Here is a 23,823-nt window from a genome sequence, read left to right on the forward strand (position 1 = left end):
GAAATTATAATTACATTAAAAGCAATAGGGGTGCTGATAAGTGCTACAATGGCAATCACATATAACATATAAATGTATTAAATCAACATGCTGCACACCTTCAACTTATACAATGCTATATATGTCAAATATATTTCAATTTAAAAAGAAAGAAAAAATTACTGTGGAGACGGACACCAAGGAAAATGAAGTCATGATTGAGGAAGCATCATTCAAAAATCCGACCCTGACTGTAAGGATGATAATGGATGGCTGCATTTAGCTCCGGAAATGAACCAGCCAGCCTCAGGACTCGCTCTTCCTGCTGACACTGTGGATCTAGCTTGTCTATGACAAGCTGCCTAACCCAGCCCATGTCTTTGCAACACCTTGCATGGCAGAATAGAACCCAGAAATAAGGTCCATTCAAAAGGGTGAATATTGCATGCGACTTTGGAATTTAACAAAAATTGTAGAGGGAAATCTTAAAGGGATTTTTTCCCCATCTTATTACCCCATGTGTTTGACAAGAAAACATTATCATCAACAACAACAACAACATCAGCATAAGCCAGGCATTGTGCTAGGTACAGTAAGTATAATGACAAGTTAAAATAGAATTGTTGCCCTCAAAAAAGTTCTAGCCTAAAGGGGAGGGAGATTTTAATTTTAAAAATCACAAATATAAGCATTAATTGCATTAGTAAATTCTAAATATTTTACTCATTAACTTGTTTGTCTCCATAATCCTAGTAGATAGGAAGAATTATCCTTAGTATTATCCTCATTTTACAGATCAGTAAATTGGGATTCAGAGTGGTTAAACAACTAGTCTAAGGTTCCATGGAACTGGGATTTGACCTAGGTCTAAATTCAGAACTACCCCACTGCATTTCGTACCACTGAAAAGAAGGACTTAAAATGAGCCTTTTAACATTGACTTATGAGCTGTTAAGGCATGTTAGTGATCGTGGGAGACAGAAGGAGTGATTGATTATCCACTGAGCCTCCTAGAACCTTCCTGGGGACCCCTTACAGTTTCTGCCATCACATTCCACCAGGCTGTGAATATGAGCAACTTTTTGGATTTTCTTATCCTAAGTTCTCCTTTTTTTTTTTCTTTTTCTTTTCTTTTTTTCTTTTAAGGAAGGGTCTTTATTTCATGTAGAGGATGAAGGAAAAAACAAACACCAGCACAATTTGGAGCACACCATCCTCTCAAGACCATATCCTTACATTTCATTGGCTGGGATTTTTTTTTTTGTTTTGTTTTTTTAAGCTTAAAAGCTTTCCCTGCCTACTTCAGGCATTTCCTCATTTGTGTTCTGACCTTTATTAAAACTCTTATCGCCAGGTGAACCCCGAGTTTCTCCAGGTAAGAACTATGTCATATCTGCCTGGGCAGTTCTAGCACCTAAGAACAGGTACACAGTGGGCTCCGGATAGATGCTCTGAGGATGACTACATGAATGAGGAAAGGAGTGATTGCATACCCTGTGACTCAGGGCTCTGGCATTCCTGGCAGGCACAATTTCAAAATTCCTCCTCAGCCATTTCACTTGAGTGGCTCAATAAGTAGCACCACAGACTACTAGTTCGGCCATGTTTCTGAGATACATTCTTCCAGCACTTACATTTTACAGATCAGGAATGGAGGTTTTACAGAGAAGAGAATTGCCCACGGTCACTTCTATGTTACTCCTCACTTATTCCTGAGTCACTCTTGGTTGCAGGTGGTTCATTCTCCTAACTTTGAGCTCAATGCAATCCCAAGAGATTTTTAAAATGACAATTAATGACTGATCTACAAAGAAGCCTATTAGTGTCACAATTACCCTGGGGGGCCCTTGAGAGACACTCTGGCGGGCGGAGGGAGGCAGAGGCAATGAGGTCATCGTGGTGTCTGCATTTATCAATGAGGATCTCAGTTCCTTCCCTCCACGAAGACTCTCTGCACTTAATGGGAGATTTTTAAAGCCTGTGGTTTGCAACAAGATCCATCACTGTTGCTTCAGTTGAGCCTGTTATTTCTTGCTGCTCATTGCAAGTACAAAGTGGGACTTGAATAAATGCAGGATGATTCTGAATAAATTATACATATGGTGTAGGTAACACAATTGTAGGTAACCCAAGCATAGATAATGCAACTAATACTCAACCTTGTGTTGTAGTCAAGAATTTGGCAAAGCCTCACCCCAAAAAGTTATTATGTTGTTGAATTCTTTATAAACAAGTTTTACCTAAAAAACCTAGACTAATGACCAGACGGACAACCAAACACACCTGGGTCCCGGTGGTGGTGGTAGCAGCAGGAGTCAGGCTTGGGTCCATCACCAGTTAGAAGGCATCTGAGGGTGAGGGCCATCACCTCAACCAGAACTCAAGACGGTCGCCTGGCCTGGCCTGGCCCCTTCTCAGAGACAACCCCTTTCCTCCATGTACACTGCAGAGGACAGACAGGGATGCCTAAGAGTCTGGGGCCATGGTGCCCCATCCTTACCCTACTCCCCCGGTGTCCTTCATCTGTGGCCCCCACAGAAGGGTATGTATGAGAGCCCTTCCCCTGCTACCTCTCACCACTGTCTCTGGCCATCCCTCAGCACACAGGTATTACGGCTTTCAAACATGCCCTTCTCACTTCTTCTCACCCACTTCCAGGGCCTCTGCTCTTGATGGGGCCTTGGGATCCAGGGCTCTGAGGTTTTACAACAGTGCTGGGGTAGGAAAGAGTAAACAGCACCAAAGATGGCTTGATATGGCCACCCACCTCTGCCTCAGCTTGGCCAATTAGTTCAACCTCAGAACGTGGCACTCAAAGGGGATTCCTACTTCCCAAGCAATGGCTCTAGGGCCTCGGCCCTAATACCAACCTCCTCTCTCCCTTGGCCCTCCCCACAGCTGGTGCTTGCCTTATTTAACCACCCCTTCCTTCCCTGTTCCTACAAAGGAAGCTGCATCTTTGTATGTTATATGGGCCTAAGCTGGCAGGTAGACATCCCGAGGCATCCCAGACTGTGTGAGGGTGCAGGCTGGGCTGAAGGACCCACACACACACACCCAGCCTCTAGTAATAATATAAAAGGTATAATTCTGCTTACTCTGCTTACCTATCAAGAATCAGACAAATCTCACCAGCTGCTCATGGCCTTTTCACTGTTTTTCTTCCCTTTAGAAAGCAAGGGTTTTCAAAACAGGGTTTATCTCTTTTCATCTTGTATCCCCAGTGCCTCAAACATAGAAGGAGCTTCATTGATGTTTGGTGAAACAATAAGTCAACAAATAAAAGAACGAATGTTTGCCTACTGTACTCATTAAGATTAGGTTCAACGGTACATGAGTGAAAACAAAATGAGAGGTTCAACAAGATTAAGGTTTCTGTCTCTTTCACACAAAGAAGGTAAGAAAGCCTGATTAGCATCAGAGTTCCACAGCCAGCAGAGACCTAAGCTCATTTTACCTTTTTGCCTCCTCCTTCTACACTCGAGGTTGCCTCAAGGTCAAAGGTGGCTGCCATAGCATTAATCAAGTCAGTGATTAAGGCAACAAGAAGAGAGGAAAATGCACCCCACCTAGTCAAGAAGATTTTTTTTTTAAGCTTAAGTAGTTTTTAAATATTTTTCTTTTTTTTTAATTGTGGTAAGATATAAATAAATATATTAGATGCAGACATAAATACTTCATAAAGTTTGCCATCCTAACCATATTTATGTATATGGTTTAATGGTATTAAATACAATTATAATGTACAACCACCATCTCCTCCGTCTCCAGAACACACTTGATCTTATAAAACTAAAACTCTGTGCTTGTTAAACCCTGACTATCCATTCCCCATCCCCATCTCCCCTGGCAACCACCATCCTAACTTCTCTGTAAACTTGACTGCTCCAGGTACCTCATATAAATGGAATCATACTGTCCTTTTGTGACCGGCTTATTTCACCTAGCATAATGTCCTCAAGATTCATCCATGTTGTAGCATACATCAGAATTTCCTCCCTTTAATTTTTTTATTTTCACTGTTGACACAATTACAGATGTCCCCTACTTCCCCCCTCTTGGCACAGCTCCTCCTCCTTTCTTTTTATATTCCATTGTATGTATATGCCATATTTTATTTAGCCATTCATATCAGTGGATATTTGGGTTGTTTCCATTTTGGGGCATTAAGAATAATGCTGCGGTGAACACAGGTATATCAACCAGATCTCTTTTAAAGAGCTTGACTGGCCATCCTTTTTTTTTTTTTTTTTTTTTTTAATATATATTTTATTGATTTTTTTTACAGAGAGGAAGAGAGAGGGATAGAGAGTTATAAACATCGATGAGAGAGAATTATCGATCAGCTGCCTCTTGCACACCCCACATTGGCGATGTGCCCGCAACCAAGATACATGCCCTTGACCGGAATCAAACCTGGGACCCTTCAGTCCACAGGCAGACGCTCTATCCACTGAACCAAACCAGTTTTGGCATGACTGGCCATCCTTAACTGTAAGAGAGTTTAAGTTTAAGGAAAGTAGCCTTTATATGGACACATTTGTCATCCAAATAATGTACTTCCCAAATATAAAGAGAGAGAGGATATTGGGTGGGCAGCTAGCAGACCATGCCACTCTGCAGCAAAGTGCCTGCTTTTCTCAGAACAATCCCATCTGCTCCCTCGTCTGAAGAGTTTGTCTGTGGGCTAAAGGACAGTCTCCAGAAATCCTCTTTCTGTAAAAGAGCGACATGTTCAGCCCGAATGATAATTCTGCTGTATGATTTTCGGAGCGTTTTCAAATACCTACGCTCTCATCTCCAGACCCACTCACAGTTGCAAAGACCTGTTTCATCTGGAAATTCACTGGTATTTTCACTCGACAGATCGGGAAAGGTAATTATCCTCCCACTGCCCACCAGCCAAGCAGCTCTCCCTTCTCACTTCCTTTTTCAACTCAAACAGGTGTCCTTTCTGTAACCGGTAAGGATTTTTAATGTGATGATTTGTCTTGTGATGCTCCAAAGGAGAGGTATAGACCGGAACATTTGCAAATGTATTTGTCCTCAGAACTCTTTCCTTCTTTTGTGGAACAACTCCAGATAAGGGTACTGAGCAACATATTATGGGAAACAGCAAGGAAACCTGGGCCCTCATAAACACCTTCAGGTCCCTCTTACCTTTGCCGCTCTCCAAGTCATCTCAGTTCTGCCTCACGAAGTCTCTCATCTCTTCTTTCCTTCCCTTCTCTCCTGTAGAATTGATTAAACAAGGACATCATTAGACTGAGGTGGTTCTAATAAGTTTGTTAGCAGCTATGACATAAGCAATTCAAATCCTAAGCCTGTAAATGCCTCAAGGTTAGGAAACAAAAAACTATAGCCAACCAGTCACCAACAGCCAATGAGGTCTTCCCAAATAAGGCAAACGGCTTAACTATACCCAACCAAATGAGTTTCTTGCCTTTCTTCCTTCACTTTTTACTTTATAAAAGCCTCTCTCCCCCAGCTCCTGTCCGTGGACTGCTCCTAACCATTTTTGGTTCCTCATGTCTAACTGCAGACCTTGCATTTAGTAGAAGATGTCCATTAGGTTTGCTGAATTGATTTGCCTTAGATGTCAGTGGCTGTGTCTAAAACTTAGAAAAAATAAACTAATGAACCCACAAACAGTGGTCTAAAGAGCTTTTTGACTAATTGCTGCAGTTCAGAACTCTCCATATGAACCACCAAACAACAGTCATAGTGATCAACATCTGTTGTAAAGGCTGGAAGTGAAAAATTATTTCGTCCCACTCATCTTCTGTCAGAGATGCTGAGGAAAGTTCTAGACTCAGGGGTCAATCGTTGCCTTATTTTTTTCCCCACTGGCGAAACAATTCTATGCCAGACACAAAGGCCTCCTTGTCTTAACTTGTTGCCCCTTCACTCTAAGAAATACAACTGTTCTTTTCACGTCTAAGCCACTGACCCCAGACCATAATCAAAACCCAATCGGGAATTTTCCCAGACTTAGAAATATAAAAGTATTTTCTTTAAAACACAACAATGCCATCAATATCTGTGACAGTTTGTTACTGACTAGAGAGCAGGGGGACAGGGATGGTTTGGGAGAATTACCAATAGTAACTGATCACGGAGATAACGAAAGGAAAAGAGGATGCCTGAGGGGAATTGCTAAATCAGGGCTTTTTGTTTTTTTCTCTTGCTCTGCATTTTCATTAGTTGCTGTCTGGATCAGAAAAGGTCACGAGCCTAATTATACCTGTGGACACCACATAATAGAGGCATTACATGGTGCCCAGTGACCCGCCGAGAGCACCTCGCTGCAGGCCTGAAAGTTCCCAAACCAGTCAAATCAACATTTGGGATGTTTTAGGTAGGATGGTGGTATTGTGGATATATTTTAAAAATACAGAGAGAAAGCCCATAACTCTCAGAGGTACACATTGAAATATTTACAAATAAAAAAAATATGATGTCTGAAATCTTCATCAAGCTATGTATGTTGGGGGGTGAGGGGAGGGGAGGGGAGAGAAGAAATGAAGCACAATTGCCCCGTGCTAATAATAATAGCTGGCTCCGGGTAATGGGAGAACGGGGTCCGTATACAATGCTCTCCTTGTATATGTGTGTTTGAAATTTTCTATAATAAAAAGTTTCTGAAATACCATGGGTGTCTTCTTTTTTAGGGATCCCCTAAGAAAGCCAGACCTTTGATTCCCAGAAACCCCCTCCTTGAGGCCAGGAAACCAATATACGTGTGTTGGTATTATCACACGCTCTTTGTGTTTCTAAAACATTCAATGTTGAATTCTCTGTCTCCAGCGAAGGGGAAGCTAGGAATGAGGGGGGAGAACCACTCTCACACCGTAAAAATATTAATCACATCAACGTTTTTTCCTCACTTCTAATCATGTACCCCATGGCCTGCCACATGTTAGCCAACTGATTAGTTTCAGAAGAATCTGTAAAAGTTTATTACTGTTATCATCAGCACAAGGCCCTGTGGGCAACGCACTCTAAATAGGAACAGACTGAGATCTGGTTATAAATTCCATGTTCAAAATAGCTTCTTCTCAGAAGCCACATCCACAGGCTCCCTAGAAAACTTCACTGATTGGGGTTTAAGGATTTCTTTGCCTAGGAATCTGGTTCTTGGGGTTCCACTTAGTTGGCTCACTTCTCAGCCCTTTTTGTCTTCTTTCACAACAAGAAGGGGAAATTACTCTTCTGTAAATTTCCTCCAACCCTTCCAGTTTCTCCTTCCTTTCTAGAGCAGCACAAGATCCTGTCCTTAAAGTCTCCTGCTATGCCACTATTCACGTAGGGCACTTGCCAATCAAGTAAGTGTAGCACTTTCTGTGAACCCAGAACTTTCCTACGTCCTAGAAAAAAGGAAAGAGAACAGGGAGCTATAGGCAAAGGGATAGGGGAGGGAGAGAAGGGGAGAGAAAGGAAGAAAAAGGAAGAGAAGAGGATGAGGAGAGCTAGAATAGAGGGAGAGGAAGGAAGGAAGGAAGGAAGGAAGGAAGGAAGGAAGGAAGGAAGGAAGGAAGGAAGGAAGGAAGGAAGGAAAGAAGGGAGGGAGGGAGGGAGGGAAAAGAAATGACCTCCTAATTAACTACCCTCCATAACTTTTAGACATGAGAATATGTTTTTCCAGAAAATAGTTCCTCAGATTCACTAACATGCTCTTTGTTAAACACAAAGAGTGTGTGATAATCTTTGTTGTGAAAGAAGAACTTCAAGAGAGAAAGAACTAAGCATAATTTTCAAAATTTGTGGGTTGTTTTTTTTCTCTCTCTCTCTTTTTCTTCTGACCTCTTCTGACTTGAGGTCAGACGGCTGCTGCTGTAAGCGGGACCACTGGCGGAGGCGGCATCCATGCTTGATAATTCAATTGACTCAGTAGGTGACTAGATAGTTTTAAAAGCCCTTTGTGTCAGCACAGGTCATTTGTATATATCAGATGCAAAAGGAAACTCTGCAGCCTCCTCAGACCAGCCTAGAATGCTCTCCCAAATGGACAGAATGCTATGATTTGTCAAGAAAATTTGAGTATTACCTGGTGAAGTTCTTCCTGAATAATGGGTCTGGGTGTCGGTTTGAAAAATGTCCCCTGTGCTTGTTTCATTTTAAAGTGTGTGGTTAAGAGACTTTGGCATGATTTATTTGTTGGTTGGGCGTGTGGTAGAGTAGAGGGAAGGGGGCAGAAAGTATATGACAATTTAAAACATAACAGATTTTGTTTGGCACTCCTTGGTGGGAACTTGAAATTGAATACAGTAGCAAAGTCATCTGTCAAGGGCAGCTTGCTCTGATGTCCAAGAGAACCTCCTTAAAAACTTATACGTCATCGGTGTAAGAAATAAACGACGTTTTCATTCCTTCCATTCTTCATGTCTTGGGGATATGAGATGCAAGGAATGAGATCTTGGATTGTAAATCATGGTGACTGGCTGTTAAATCTGAGACCAGGCCCAATGGTTAGTCTTGCATGTTCAGCATTGTTCATTTTCAGCTCCCTCTTCCCACCCCCTCTCAGCTCTCAGACTACCTCCTCCCCAGGCTTGTTATTCACCTTCATTTATCTTGGTAAGAATGACATAATGGAAATGGTTACGACTTGAAGGAATTGCAAAGAAATGGTCAACCTGAAGATCCAACATGGTTCTGCCCCCTTTTGGGGACTGGTGATAAAACCAAGTGATAAATGAGGGAGAAGAGGAGGAATTGAATTAAACAAGCAAGTTTCTTGCTGATACTGGGGGGAAAAAATAGATTTTTTTTTTTTTTTCAAATCTGACTCAACACTGGCATCTACTTGAAAGATCTTAAATAACCTGCTGGCTCAATTAGGATGAACTCCAGCCTGTGTCTGTCTGTTCCCTGCACATAAAAGAAGTCAAGATAATAAAGGCATATACCTGGGTTATGGAAGAAAAATAAAGTTGCTTTATTTTACATAACACCAGCATAAATATGGTCTTGAGTCCTATTTAGAGAAGTGTATATATGTGTGTGTGTGTGTGAATGTGTGTGTGTGTGTGTGCGTGTGTGTGTACACATGTGCACATTGGGAGAATGTAAGAAGAGAAATAGAGGTTGGGTCACCCTGGCCTTTTCCAGTATGTGCAGCTAGAGCCCTTTCCCAGCTGCCCAGGTCTCTGATCCACTCAATCCTGGACCCTGTCAAGCTCAGAACCCAGGAGGGGCAGTGGTAAGGGGAGGAGCCATTATCTCTTTCCACAGTGTCGGAGGGCGTGTAGCCAGTACACCTCCCCGGGGCACAAGGAAGGTGGGGCTGACTCCTCTGAAAACCTCTTTGCAGATGGGGGAAAAAAAAAGTTATTTCCGTGAAGAAACTGACACTGACTTACATTGGTTCTGGCAGGAAAATGACAGGAGAGTCGGTTTTTACAAATGAACAGTGGATGCTGTGGCCCTTGAAATGGCCTGGAGCCACCAGTCATTCACCAGCTCCGTCGCTGAATGTGACATCTCCGTGAGCAGGAGCTTTGCAGAAATTTTATTTTTACATGTGATTTTTAGCTACTCTGAGAATAGCAAACGGTCAAAGGAACTCAACATAAAGGGTGGAAAGAAATGGCAATAAATTAAAATATACATAAAATTGAAGCACAGTTGGTAGATAACTGTGGAGTCACTCTCCAAGCCCAGTCCACAGCAAAGGAGTGCTCAAAAGCCCCCACGAAGCTGAGCAGCCACCCAACCAATCAACAGCCTGTTCTTTTCTTCAAAGACCAGAAACACTCCAGCTACAGGAGTCTTCAAGTCAAAGAAAAAGCACATTTCTCTACAACCCATTATCCCATCTCTCCTGGTTCTGGATGCTCACTCACCTTGTCTTGTCACCAAAATCATAAGAGATTGTCCAACCATCCACAATTCTATAATAGTTTATTCCTTTAGGGGTAAACATAATGGCCAAGATGACTGGACTTTGCATGTCCACCTCTTAGAACCTTCTGTTCTCAGCAGGAAAATAAAAATAACAGCAGGAAAGCTTATCAGTGAGTATAATCATTGCCAAGCGAGTTGAACTTAAGGAATATTTTTATCAGGACATTACAACTTCCAGTATCACCATTTTCCTTTATAAGAATTTATCTGATACTTGGACTAGAATTGTTCTCCCTTCCTTTGAGTTAACAGCCTAGAGAATTGTGGTTAGTATACCCCAGCTCATCAAGCTGAGAAGAGTCAGGGATTTGGGGCAGACAACCAATCTATATGGCCAAAAAAAATCTCTCAGAAGACCAAGTGAGAATAATGTACAATGTAAGTGTAATCATGATTATCATTAAGAGTTCACTCTCTAAATGCAAATCCAGGGCTCCACCACTTACCCAGCTGTTCATAAGTTTCTCTACTTATAAAAAGGGATATTAAGGCTGCTAGAGAGGTTCAATGAGCTATTAAACAGCAGCACGCAATGCCTGGCCCACTGTACGTGTTCAATACATGTGAGCTAATATAGCCACCATCATTTACCATCTTGATTTTGCCATTTTCACCTTATACACTCTCCAGATTGCTTTGGATTTCTCTCTTTTAAGCAACTACCCCTCAATTTAAAAATATAGATCCTACTGACTCATTACACTACCTAAAATGCTCTTATCAAAGATAAAAAAAGGTTAAAATAATCCGTTGGAAAGGAGAGGAGAAGGGACATTTTCCAGCAGCTTTGGCTGGTGCCGTGAGGCTTGGGCGTTTCACCCAGTGGCGTGGAGAAAATCGAAAACCGTCCTCTAAGTAAGGTCTCCATGCTTCCCGGGAGCCAGGGAGTGCAACCTGCATGACATCACGTAGGCCAGATCAGCTCCTAAGATTATACCTGACTTGGTCTTACCATTGCTTCATCCTCAGTCACCTCTGCAACTCAAAATGGAGAGAGCAAAACATTCTCTGGCTTCTTCCAAGTCTAGGGTAATTTTATTCAAAGGATCTTTGTTTCCATAGGTACCACTCTTGGGTGTCCCTGTATGTTGCTTGGTGTCTTTACTGTTTAGTGTCCAAGACCCTGTAACCCACATGCTCCTGGGATAAGATTATTCTGAGTAGCGATGTGCTTTCAGGTGCTGATGAGTACACGAATTGCCCGGGGGGACTTGGGAAAGGATTCTGAAAACAGAAATGGGAACCAGAATCTCTTTTACCACAAACAAAATAGATAGTCATCGCCATGGCTAGCACATTCTTATTACTACCTTCACCTTTGCCCCTAAAATAAAAATCTCCATACCTGTCCATCCAAAATGTCCACTTACAAATTTGGCATGTATAAGGATATTCAGTGCAGTGCTGTTTCTAATGATAAAAAACTGGAAGAAGTCTGATAAATTAAAATCAACTATTATATAACCAAATTTTAGAATACCATCTAGTAGTTTAAAAGAATGATATAGAGCTTTACATAGTGACTTGGAAAGATGTTTAAAACATGTAAGAAGAAAAGCAAGTTACTGAGCAAATATAACCCCATTGTGTTAAAATATGTATATATATACACCAAACAAAAACAACATATTTTATACGTGCATATCCTATATAATAAATGGCCAATATTCAGGAGTTCGACCAGGAGGCAAGGCAGGCCGACCAACCTCCTTTTCTTTCCCCCCCCCCCCCCGCCCCCACTGGCCCCACCCAAAACTCCTTCCCCTGTCTATCCCGTCCCCTGATCAGGAGCAGGGCCAGCTGGCCAACCATCCCCCACCCACCCACCCACCCCCCGCCACCCGGCCCTATCAGAGCAGACAAACCGGACCCCACCTATGCATGAATTCATGTACTGGGCCTCTAGTATACACATAAATATAAATGCATAGAGATAGGGCAGAAAAGGGGTCTGATTCATTGGAAAGAAATGAATGGTACAATTTGGCAAGATGGCTTTGATTTTCCTTTATTATTTGATTCTTTTACATAAGAATGTATTTAAATATGGATTTATTATCAAAGAATTGTTAAGGAAATGTAATTAAATATACAACTTCAGTTGGATAAAAACACTACGTATAGTCTCAATGTCATTTACAGCTAGAGAATTCTCCTGGCATTTACCAGTCCTTTTACAACCAAGAGACCATTGTGATGGGAAAAAAGTCTGAGGCAAAGATTTATGGGAAGAGAATCAGAGGATCACATATTTTAAGGAAATCAGGTTTAACCATCTGGTCAAATTATAGATAACCCATCACCTGTTGAGAGTCACAAATCATTTTCTAAATATGAATCTACCTACCATGCAGGCAAAGATTAATTTGTCAATCCCAGCAGTGGTTCAACCCCTGTCACGGCTCTCCCACTAACAATGCCTTTACTGAGAAACTTTCCTGTTCTCTTAATGTTTATCAAATGGAAGCGAGGAGCCAAAGTCATATCTCACACAGCAGGGAGCAGGGAAGATGAACAATTCACATAAGGTTTTCATAAACTGAGAACTGTTCATTCAATATCCTATTGTGGAATACAATAAAGAGATGATTGAGGCTGTAAACACAGAGCTAGCTGTTGTTCGATTATAACATTTATATTGATTAGCTTATTTTTCAGGCCATTCAGCTTCAAAATCTCAAATATTTTCAAAGATAACTCTTCTTGATAAATAAAGTGTTAAAGAGACATTCTGTGTAGAATTCACTTTAGCGTCTGAAGGATACAAATGTGAGCCTTTCCACCCCACACACTCCCAAATAAAGAAAGCAGGGAGTGAAAAGGCATCACTTCCATGGTGAGCAGCACGATCCTGAAGCTCATGAACCCAGGATGCTGTCAAGTCTGAATAAGCCCTAAGGACACACAATGGACATAATTGCTTTCATTATTTCCAAAGTATTTTAACATTTTCTGTTGTTGATACAATAACCCTATGGGATAAGCAAGCAAATAATAGTGTTCCCATTGCACAGATGCAGAAATTGGGATAGATTGAAGAGCCCACTCTCTTATGGCTAAACTGACAGGGCCAGAGTTAGAATCCAACTAAGTACATTGATTCCCAAGCAAGGTCTTGAAAATTACTTAAGTAAAACATCAATTTCCTAATTGGAAAGAGACGCTTATTCGCCAAAAATAACATGACTGGTCATTTTAGTCAAGTCATCTAAAAAACGACCTCCTGCTTAGCGTGAACCTGGACACAAAGCCCTATTCTGGGCAAGCTGTCGTTGGGCAGGTCCATGCTGCATCTTCAAGTTGTTTCAATGAGTTCCAGCAAACACGTCACAGCCTGTGATGTTTCCACGCAAGTCATTTCAAGGTCAGGACTTGTGGGCACCGGAAGCACATCACAGAGTGGGTCCTGCCTGCTTTCTCATTGTAAGACCCCTGGACTGCTCACAGGCTCTCCAATAGGTCTTAGACTAAGAGCTACGGACTGACTAACCTTTCAAACTTTTCCACCAGGATGACACTCCACATCCTATTAGTCATGTTTATCCAAGCCTCTAGACCTTAGAAATGCCTGCTTCCTGGCTGTGGAGAGGACTAGGGTTATCTGGTGACATCACCCTTCCCCCTGTTCAGGAAGGCTTTCCTTCCCTGGAGAAGTGACTGGCGGCTGTTATTGCAGGATCAACGACCTGAATATTGGGGAGCAAAAGTCCCCGAGAGAATTAGACTCAAGAGACTTGATGCTTTCCAGGAATCTGAAAGAAATGGCATTTAGGTTTTCACGGCCCACTGGTTAAAGGGTCAGAAATGAAAGGTTATTGACCGGGGAGGTTTTCTTGAGAGGAGGAGGCCTCTGGGTCCCTCCAACTTGGGGCTCATAAAGGAGCTTGCAGGTCACTGAACTGGAGAAAATTAAATGAGAAAATGACAGGGAAAATCTACTCTGCATTTTATTTTATTTTTATTAAAGTAAGTTACTAGGTGATGCAGAATATACTCGCTTTAATTTTCATGTTACTACGAAGAAATGGAGACCTTACTATGCATATGCCACTGAATAATACAGCATCTTCATGCCCATTATTTTCTTTCATTCCCTGGGATTATTTCTTCAGGATAAATTCCCAGAAATGGAATTTACTATGCCAAAAGTATTAACATTGTTTTTTATTCTGGGTACAGAACATTCTATTGTTTTACTAAAGAGTTTATCAATGGTAAGCATACACACACACATATACACACACACGTGTGTGTGTACACATGCATGCACATATACACATATATATGTACTAGCTTTGGAATAAGTTGTTGTAATGGTTTGTCTTGAGTCTTACGTTCAATTGAATAACTTTTTCATTGGTACTTCCTGAGGTCTGCACAATTCAGTTCCTGGTCTCCAAGCAAGTAAAGAATTGTGTATTTGGCTGGTTCTCTGTTAGCTCCTAAAATTATCCCATTGTCTCACAACCAGGAAACAGCAAACATAAAATTCCCCTTAGCTTTGATCAAGACAAAGTGCCAGTCACCTGAAACTGCATTTGACAGAGTGGATGTACGATAGGAAGTGAACTAGTAAACTGGGTCATGAAATTGGAGAAAAGGGAAAAAGAAAAAGTTCACTGATCAAAAAGCCGTCACAGCAAGTAAGATTAAACGTCTCCAGACATGACACTGGACACCCTTTCCAAAAGATTAGTCTTGCAGAAAGTGTAGCTGTATATTCCCCTAGAATGTCTGAACGTCCTCCAGCTCAGAGTCATCAGGAGGCTGTGAAAATGCCACTTTCCCTCTGCATCCACAACCTCCTGGAAAAGCCCTGTTCTTGACAATTTATTACACCCAGCCTGAGCCATTAGCATGCAGCTTCACACACTTCTTGGAGTTTGACACTGGTTGAACTTGTTTTTCTGGTCCCCTGGGGCAAAAACAAGCAATAGCCAGCAGTAATTTCACATTGTAAAACCTCCTTTCCGCTCCCAAACTTCTCCCTGGCCACTATGAGATACCTGCGCTCCTATTCCAAAGAGGGATAGGAAAGGGGATTTAACACAGCTCAGCAGCCAGCACCTCCCAGTCCAACAATGGGGCCATTGGTCATGGACAGTTGGCCAGCAATAACCGGACAGAGACCAACAAGTAACTTTGCACAGACCTCTGAGCCACTGTTCTGGGGAAATGACTCGGGGCTGAGTTAAGCTTGAATCAAGTGACTTGCTAAGGCATCCTGGTCTGCCGCCATTCTCAAACCTGTGCCGGTTGATGGTTTCTGATCACTGCTCTAAGTCCAAATTCAAGTTCTCCCTTCAGCACATTAGACATGCCAAGGGGCAAAAAGTAAATACACGTCAAGTAGCGTTAGACAAACAACGTATCGGTCACGCAGGTGTCATTTCTGCAGCAGCCCACCCAGGAAACTCGGTGAGACACAGTCATTATGTGTTTGTTCACAGAATCCTTTTCTTTCCCACTGGCTTCAAAAGAAGTGGTCTTGGCTCACCCAGCTCTGTCAGTCTCTATGATTTTATGATGTAGAATGAGGGAAATCCATAGAGAACTGGAGAGAAGAATGGAAGAGATAGGAAACAAAGGAAGGAGAAAGGGTGTGTTGTGTTTGCTTGTTGGTATTTGGGGGTATGTTGTGTCTGGGGAGTGTTTTGTTTGTGTGTCCTTGGCTAGGGAATTCAGAGTCAGGGTGAGTGATGGGGAAGGACCACTCCTTTCTGCAAAGACTGCCGTCGGTGTGGATGGAATGAAAAGATAAGACTTCGAAGATAGTATAAATTAAGAGTCTATTTCCCTGTGTCCTTTTGCAGTTGCTCTAGATATGTTAAAAATGAAGTTGCTATTGGTTATATTTTTCTGTTGAACAACTGTTTCTTTAAACCTCCCTTGAGACTGACCCACAGGGGGCCTCTGATATAATCAAGTTATCCTTGAAACCAGTAGTGGCAAAGCAAAGCTCAAATAGGACCCTACAGTCATGACTAATCAGAGCCCAATTCAGTACAGAGACCCATATTTTCCAGCATTGCTCACTCTTATCCATTCTTTTTTTTTTTTTTAAATATGTTTTTATTAATTTTTGGAGAGAGAAAAGAAGGGAGAGGAAGAGCAGAAAAACATCAATTGGCTGCCTCCTTCACCTCCTGCATGCCCCCTAATGGAATGGAGCCTACAACCTGGACATGTGCCCTGACCTGGAATTGAACCAGCGACCTCTCGGTACAGAGGACAGTGCTCAACCAACTGGGACCAGCCAGGGCCATTCTACTGATAAGAATGACACCTATATTATTGCTACCCCTTGATGTACTTGAAAGATAAAATTATGCCAGACTGACATTGACCATATCATTACACTGATAAAAGTGTTCAATCAACCAGCTGTCTGCCTTGGAGTAAACAGAAGATCTCTAGATAATTAACTGGAATTTTCTTGTCATCTGGACATTTGCTATGAGGGGTCATTGACATTTCAAGTGTGAGAACCCTAGTAGGTTAGGTGCAAGGCATGCTGGTACCTCAGTAGGAAAGTATGCTAAAAATAAAAGTACTAAATAAGAGAGATGCTGGAATGGGTCCGTTGGGGGAAAAGATAGGCCAAATCACAGTGTTCATGAAGCACAGTGAACTCAGACTCAGTGTTGTATGTGGAATATTTGACATCCTGACTGAATCATTCTTTTTTTTTTTTTAAATTTGTAAGGTTTTTTTTTAACTAAATTATTATCTTGAATCATTCTTAATACCTTCCCTCTTCTCCAAACAACAAAATTATGAAATAAATCTAGTAACAACAATAGCCAGAAAATAAGCAAAAACATATGTCTGCAAACATAGAAAATAATAAAATACATTAAACTATATAAAAGAAAATTAATGTGTGAATACTTTTCAGCGTATTTCTAATTTCAATGTATTTTTTTTTTTGAGAAAAAAAGTTCATATTGATCTGTTACAGTAATGAATCTTGCAGTTTGCACTATTTTACTGGTAAAAAATTTAAACATTAATTTAAAACTCCAAGTGATCATGTTTCTTCATGTTTACAATCACTATGCTATCATTTTTATTTTGAATCTACTGTTTAAATGCAGGGATATTTGGTACCACAGGGGTTAACTGGTGCCCTAAGGGAGCTCCAATGACTCTGAATCATTGCAAATTTAGGAAACAAACGTATGTCTGATTCCAACTGTGTTGTGGGCCAATTGTATAACTAAGAGTCCTCAGAATTAAATTCCATTTTCATGGAATGCAAATTAAGGACGATAATAAAATGTGCATTAGAATTATATTAAATTACAGTGTGCATTCAAGGACAATGATAAAAATGTGTTCATTTGACACTTACGTAAGATTATTAAATGTCTGTTGTTTAGAATTTACTTTTTGCAGCCTGGGGGAATTGCTCCCCACAGCCTTCCCTTAAATTGCAACAGTGCAGGCTCAATTCGGTGCTAATGTTGTCAGTTTTGATGACAGGAGCAAAGCTACAGAAATCTCCAGGTTGTTTTAAGTTGAGGGACACGGAGTCTAAGTCAGAAAGTGGACACACATGATGGGAGGGGGAAGGCTGCAGCTCACCAGGCACTCAGGACTGACTCCATTCCTTTCCTGCTCGCAGGAATAGAAAGTTTATATGAAAAGATGAGCATTGTCACTAATTATCAGAGAAATGCAAGTTAAAATCACAATGAGACACCAACTCACATCTGTCAGAATGGCAATCATCAATAAATCAACAAACAGTGTGCTGGCAAGGAGGTCGGGAATGCTGGTGCAGTGCTGGTGGGAATGCAGATTGCTACAGCCTCTATAGAAAACGATACGGAGGTTCCTCAAAAAATTAAAAATGTAACTGCCTTATGACCCAGTGATTCCAGTTCCGGGAATATATCTAAAGAAGCTCAAAACAGTAATTCCAAAGTTGTTTACAATAGGCAAGAGATGGAAAAATTCAAGTGCCCATCAATAGATGTGTGGATAAAAAAGTGATGGTGCATATATTCACATGGAATATTACCATTAAAAAAAAAAAATCTTACCATTTGCAACAGCATGAATGGGTCTGAAGAGTATTATGCTAAGTGAAATAAGTCAGAGAAAGACAAATATCATATGATATCATTTATGTGTGGAATCTAAAGAACAAAATAAATGAACAAACACAATTGAAACAAAGTCATAGATACAGAGTGCAGACTGATGGTTGCCAGAGGGGAAGGGGTTTGGGGGATCAGATAAAAAGAATGAAGGGATTGCCCTAGCCAGTGTGGCTAGGTTGGATGGAGTGTTGTCCTGAGCACCAGAAGGTGGTGGGGGTTCGATTCCCAGTCAGGGCACATGGCCAGGTTGTGGGTTTGATCCCCAGTTGGGGTGCATGTGGGAGTCAACTGAACAATGTCTCTCTCTCTCTCTCTCTCTCTCTCTCTCTCTCTCTCTCTCTCTCTTTCCTCTCTCTAAAATTAATTTTTTAAATGAAGGGTTTAAGAAATACAAGTTGGTAGTTACAGTAGGCTTGGGGATATAAAGCACAGCATAGAAAATACAGTCACTAATATTCTAATAACTATGCATGGTGTCAGGGGTACTGGAAATATTGGGGAACCCTCTGTAAAGTGCTTGTCTAACCACTATGCTGGACACCTAAAACTAACGCAAAATAATATTGAATTTATTCAATGGATTTATTCAATTCATAGGAATGGCCTATTGAATGTAAACTGTAATTGAAAAATAAAATTAAAAAAGAAAAAGAATTGGATGTTTAATTTTCTGCTAAGTTTGGTCCAAACCGCTCAGGGCCAAGTGGCTGGGGAAAGTGCTTTGACCTGATGTCCCTGGAATGGTCCTCCAGGAGGCTCGTTAATGCCAGGTGACCAGCGGAAGACGATGGACATCCTTCCAACTTTGCAAGGATGCTCACATCGTCATTCTGATGTTGGGGTTATTTAGAACGTGAATGTTAATTTTGGGAAGTCCTTATCTGCCTTTTTCACGGAAGAATTGAAGAAGTGAAATACAAAGATGCTGTGGCTCACCATTTCCTTGGCTGCTTTGCCTTGGGTTTCTGATGTGGCCACTTTTGGAAGGTTTTCATAGATTTCCCAAATTATTATGTGACTGTAGCGCTTCAAAAATCACCTGCTCAGCAGGTTCCAAAGCAAACCTTGAATTTTAATTATTATAACTACCATTTATTGGGCACTAACTATGTTCTAGGCACTGTGTTAAGCTATAGCTATAAAAGTAATAATAATAATTGGTCTTTTCGGTGCAGGTTTACAAAGAGAGAGTTCCCCATCACAAATAAGGGCAGAAAATAGCTTAAAGGAATTAGTCATCATCCCAGCTGATAGATATAATCATACCAAACTATGTCAGAGTCAGGAAGTACCACAATGTTAAGAAGATTACAAAGGACAAAGATGACTATAATTACTTATATTAAGTATAATTGAATCGCATAATTCATTCTCATTACTTAAGTTCCTGGCTAGGAATGGGATGTTACTAGAATCAGGAATGGCCTATTGACTCCACTCTTTCCCAGTCAAAGATCATTTGGGAGCCAGGGGGCGTGACATTCAATGTGGCCAATAAGACTCTCCTGCAGCCCCCACCCACCCCTCCACCCCCTCACGCCCCTGCTAGAATCCTGTGACAAAGAAAGACTCTGACATTATAAACCACAATAGACTCCTCTGGGGTGCGAAGAATTGTAGGAAACAGCTAGAAAAGCAATCATCTGTATGATGATGCACTTAAGCAAGGCTGTGTGTTAGGAAGAACGCAGGATCCAGCAATAGATCTAAATTTGAGTTTCCTTTTATACCTAACTGGTTTGGGCCCTTAGCAAGGTCACAGCCTCGCAGATTCCTGTCTGTGGGATAGTGATAAGGACGCTGTCCAGCTAGCCTTGCAGTTCCCATGTGAGGATTCTGAGATGCTGCCTGTGAGCGGTAGGCCATGGAGTCGGTGTGTTCAACCTGCCACCCCAAGTGCAGGCTAATGACCACAGTTTTTCTGAGCAATAGATAATATCAAATTCAAAATACGCTTTATTATAACAATTATTTCAAGCAATGCAATCTTCCTCGTTTTTTAATTATCTTTATGAGAACTGGTTTAGTCATTTCGCTGTCATGCAATCTGCTTTTAATCTTGCTAAGATATTCCACTGGGCAGAGCACAGAGGCTAGAAGGCAGTGGGAAGCTGGACAGACCCCTGTGCTGCTTCCGTCCCACAGAGGACTCTGAGATGATGCAGTTAGGGTAGAGGGGGTGGGGGTGAATGAAAGCGAGGGGGAACAGGAAGGGATTTCCAGCTCTGAAAATACCCCTGGCCAGGAGAGAAAGCCTCAGGGCCTTGGATACCCGCAGAAAGGCATCAATTCAGTGTCAGCTGGAGTCCACCACCAGCTCAGCCCCAGCTCTGCTGCTCTTTGATAGGAGGCCAGTGGGGAAACCCACCCCATGGGCCATCGAAGGGACATGGTGCATTCTGCTGCAGCCCAGGGCCTGGAGAGCAGTGTCAACATCAGAAGAGCATGTTTACTTAGGTTGAGGCAAAGCTGGCTTCACCACAGAGCCGATATTTGCTTAAGCCTCAAAGCTTAATAGATAGATTGGGAGGCAATTCGCTTGCCCTGTTTGCCACTAGACTGTCATTGTTTTGGTGTCTGTGTGCCTTGTTGTCTTCTGCTCCTTTGTTTGTGTAGCCGGAGGGAGAGGTAGAGCATGTGTGTGGGAGGGGTCTCTCAATCAGTTGCTTAAGAATGGATCATTTCAGCCCTCACCAGTTAGAGCATCAGCCCACACACAAGGGCACCAACCTGGTTGCAGGTTCCATCACTGACTCTGGTCAGGGGGCAACCAATCAATGTGTCTTTCATATCGATGTTTCTCTCTCTCTCCTTCCTCCTTTCCCTCCCTCCATTTCACTATCTTTGAAAATCAATTGGAAAAAAATATCCTTGGATGAGGATTTTTTTTTAAAAATGGATTATTTCAAATAACCTGTCCTATATAATAAAAGGCTAATATGCAAATTGACCAAACAGTGGAATGACCGGTCACTATGATGCACACTGACCACCAGGGGCAGACTCTCAATTCAGGAGCTGCCCCCTGGCAGTCAGTGCACTCCCATAGGGGGAACGCTGCTCAGCCAGAAGCCAGGCTCATGGCTGGTGGTCACAGCGGCAGTGGCAATCAGACATTCCCCAAGGGCTCCTGGACTGTGAGAGGGCTCAGGCTGGGCTGAGGAATCCCCCCCAGTGCACAAATTTTGTACACTAGGCCTCTAGTTGTTAATATAAAAACAAACCTTTGTTTTGAAGGAATAGGCCTTAGCTAAATTGTATTTCTGGTTCTATCACATCTCAGCTTGTGAGAATTTCAACCACATTCTTATTTTCTGATTTCCATTTTGCTTTGATTCCATACAAAGGAAAAGTAAGTCGGAAGATCACTGGACTTTGATTATTCATCCAATACTATGTGCTCAGCACAGGCATCCTAGGAGCTAAACAGAGGCATTGGATTTGGGAGCCCCCACATTTTGGGGAAGTCCCACTGTGATCAGCTAACCTGAGTATGGTCATCTCTAAGAGCCTTCTCGGGGACTGGGACTGAGGAGAGAGCCTGGAGCAAGCCCGGCCTAACCGGCACAAGGGGCTGAGGACACTATCACTTTCATGCTATTGATCAAGCTCCAATGAAACACATGCTCTGTCTGCAGCGTGGAACCACCGTCATTTCCCCAAAATGTGTAAGACACAGTCCCTAATCTCAGGGAGTTTATAAAGTCTCCTTGTGGACCACAAAATCAATACCTATAATTTTGAGAGAGAGACAGAAAGAGAGAGAGAGAGAGAGGCCACGTGGTAGGAGGCTCATCACACTCTAAGTCCAGAATGTTTTATAAAGGCCAGTTGCCATATGAGCCATGGAGCATAAAAAGCTTCCAGGAAAAGGTGGGGCTTGAGCTCGGATTGTTTTATTGTGTCCCTGTAACTACTGTCCTCCTCAAAGCACACTTTCTTCTTCCCACTACCTTAATCCACTAGAATCCACCTCTCAAATATTGTCTTAGCAACCGTTTACTGATTAACACCAAACAGGCTGACATGAATGCTGCCGCCAGAACTCACGCCTCAGGCTCTGAGCCGTTGACACCGTCACAGAGTTGTAAGGTCAGAAGAGTCTATAGAGGTCACCTAGTCGAAACTCTTCCACTGCTCGGGAAGGAGATAGCTGGGGACAGGTTCTTCAGACTCCTGGGAGCATGGACCAGTGCCTGTGGAAGCCTGGCCGGCAGCATCAGCCCTGTGCCCAACAACAGGCAGGGATGCTAGGACACAAAGCACACCCGAGCCGTCTCTCTGGAGTGAGCAGAACACAATCACGGCAAAGATTTAGGCCGTCCTAATGCTGAGTTGTGCTATTATGGCCACACATCGAATTATCCCTCCACCCAACCAGCCACACTGCAGTCTGCAAGCCTAAGTCTCAGATTCAGTGTAGAGGTTTGGTAGTTCTTACCCAAGCCAGTTCCAATCCAGCTCAGAACTCAGGGGCAAAGATTGAGCCTCATTCATTGGTGCATCTCTGGGCCTAACACAACACCTGATGCTCAGTAGAGTTCCTATGGCTTTGGTGAAATGAACTGAATTGCATGAACTAAACTGAACTGAAAGATACAGAATGCGGTATCATGAGTGAGAGTAATGTCAGGGACAGGAAATGTGAAAGTGGCTGGAAAGAAATAAAAAGATGAGTTAACCAATTCCCCTCCTCAGGATCTCTCCATCCAGAGAGAAATATCCATTCATTGATATGGTGAGATAAAAATATTGATTTCATCTGGAAAAAATCATCTTAATGTAAAATAATAATATTAGAACAACTAAGTTACAACCAGTAAGCTTAGAAATGAGATTTGATTTTTGGTTTTTGTTTGTTTTTTGGAAGAAGTAGAAATTGAGCTGGTTTCAAAGGATGGATAAGACCTTGCAATCACTACGTGGATAGAAAAAGAGGGGAGCAATGTGAAGAGACCTGGTCAGAGAGATAGGAAGAGGGCGATATCACAGCACCAAAAGGTGATGGGGTTTCAAACACATAAATAGAAAAATTTTGATGGCAGTAGAATTAAAAAGTTAGATAAGGGCTGAATGTTTTATTATATATATATTTTTTTTAATATAGTTTTTATTTCAGAGAGGAAGGGAGAAGGAGAAAGATGAGAGAGAATCATTTATTGGCTGCCTCCTGCACGCCCCACACTGGGGTTTGAGCCCCACAACCCGGGCATATGGCCTGACCAGGAATCAAACTGTGACCTCCTAGTTCATAGGTCCACACTCAACCAGTGAGCCACGCCGGCCGGGCCTCGTTACGTTTTCAATAAGGAGGTCAGAGTTGACCATAGCAGGAGAAATACATGGAGTAGCTGGATTGAATCCAGATGGTAGTGGATGGAACAGGAGCCAGAGTCAGAGTTGGCTGGACGAGACCTGCTTTTAGGTCACTCGGTGCAAGTAGCCTGAATCAGCCTACTGTGGGGCGTGGAGCAGAGCAGAGGAGAGCTCTCTCCCAGGAAAACACTGAGCTCCTTCGCAGGCAGCACAGCAGGAGCCAGTTCCGTGGGAGAGGCTTGGGATGCAGGAGAAAGAGAGATGGTGCAGACAGAGGGATGGTTTGCCTTAGGGAAAAAAAGAGGAACAAACCTATAGCAACACACCCTGCACCTCAGCAATCATCCTCTGAACGCATCCCACACACCGATTTTCAGGGGGAAAACATCGTTTTGTATTTTTGCCTTTCAAAGAATGTCAACACAAGAAAACTCACACTTAGTGAGGGGGTATTCTGTCTCAAGCTTTGTACCAGAAAATTCAACACTTAATAGATCATTTAAATGTCTCAGAT

This window comes from Pipistrellus hanaki, assembly GCF_964339955.1.
Source record: "Pipistrellus hanaki genome assembly, chromosome: 4".
In the NCBI taxonomy this organism is placed as follows: Eukaryota; Metazoa; Chordata; class Mammalia; order Chiroptera; family Vespertilionidae; genus Pipistrellus; species Pipistrellus hanaki.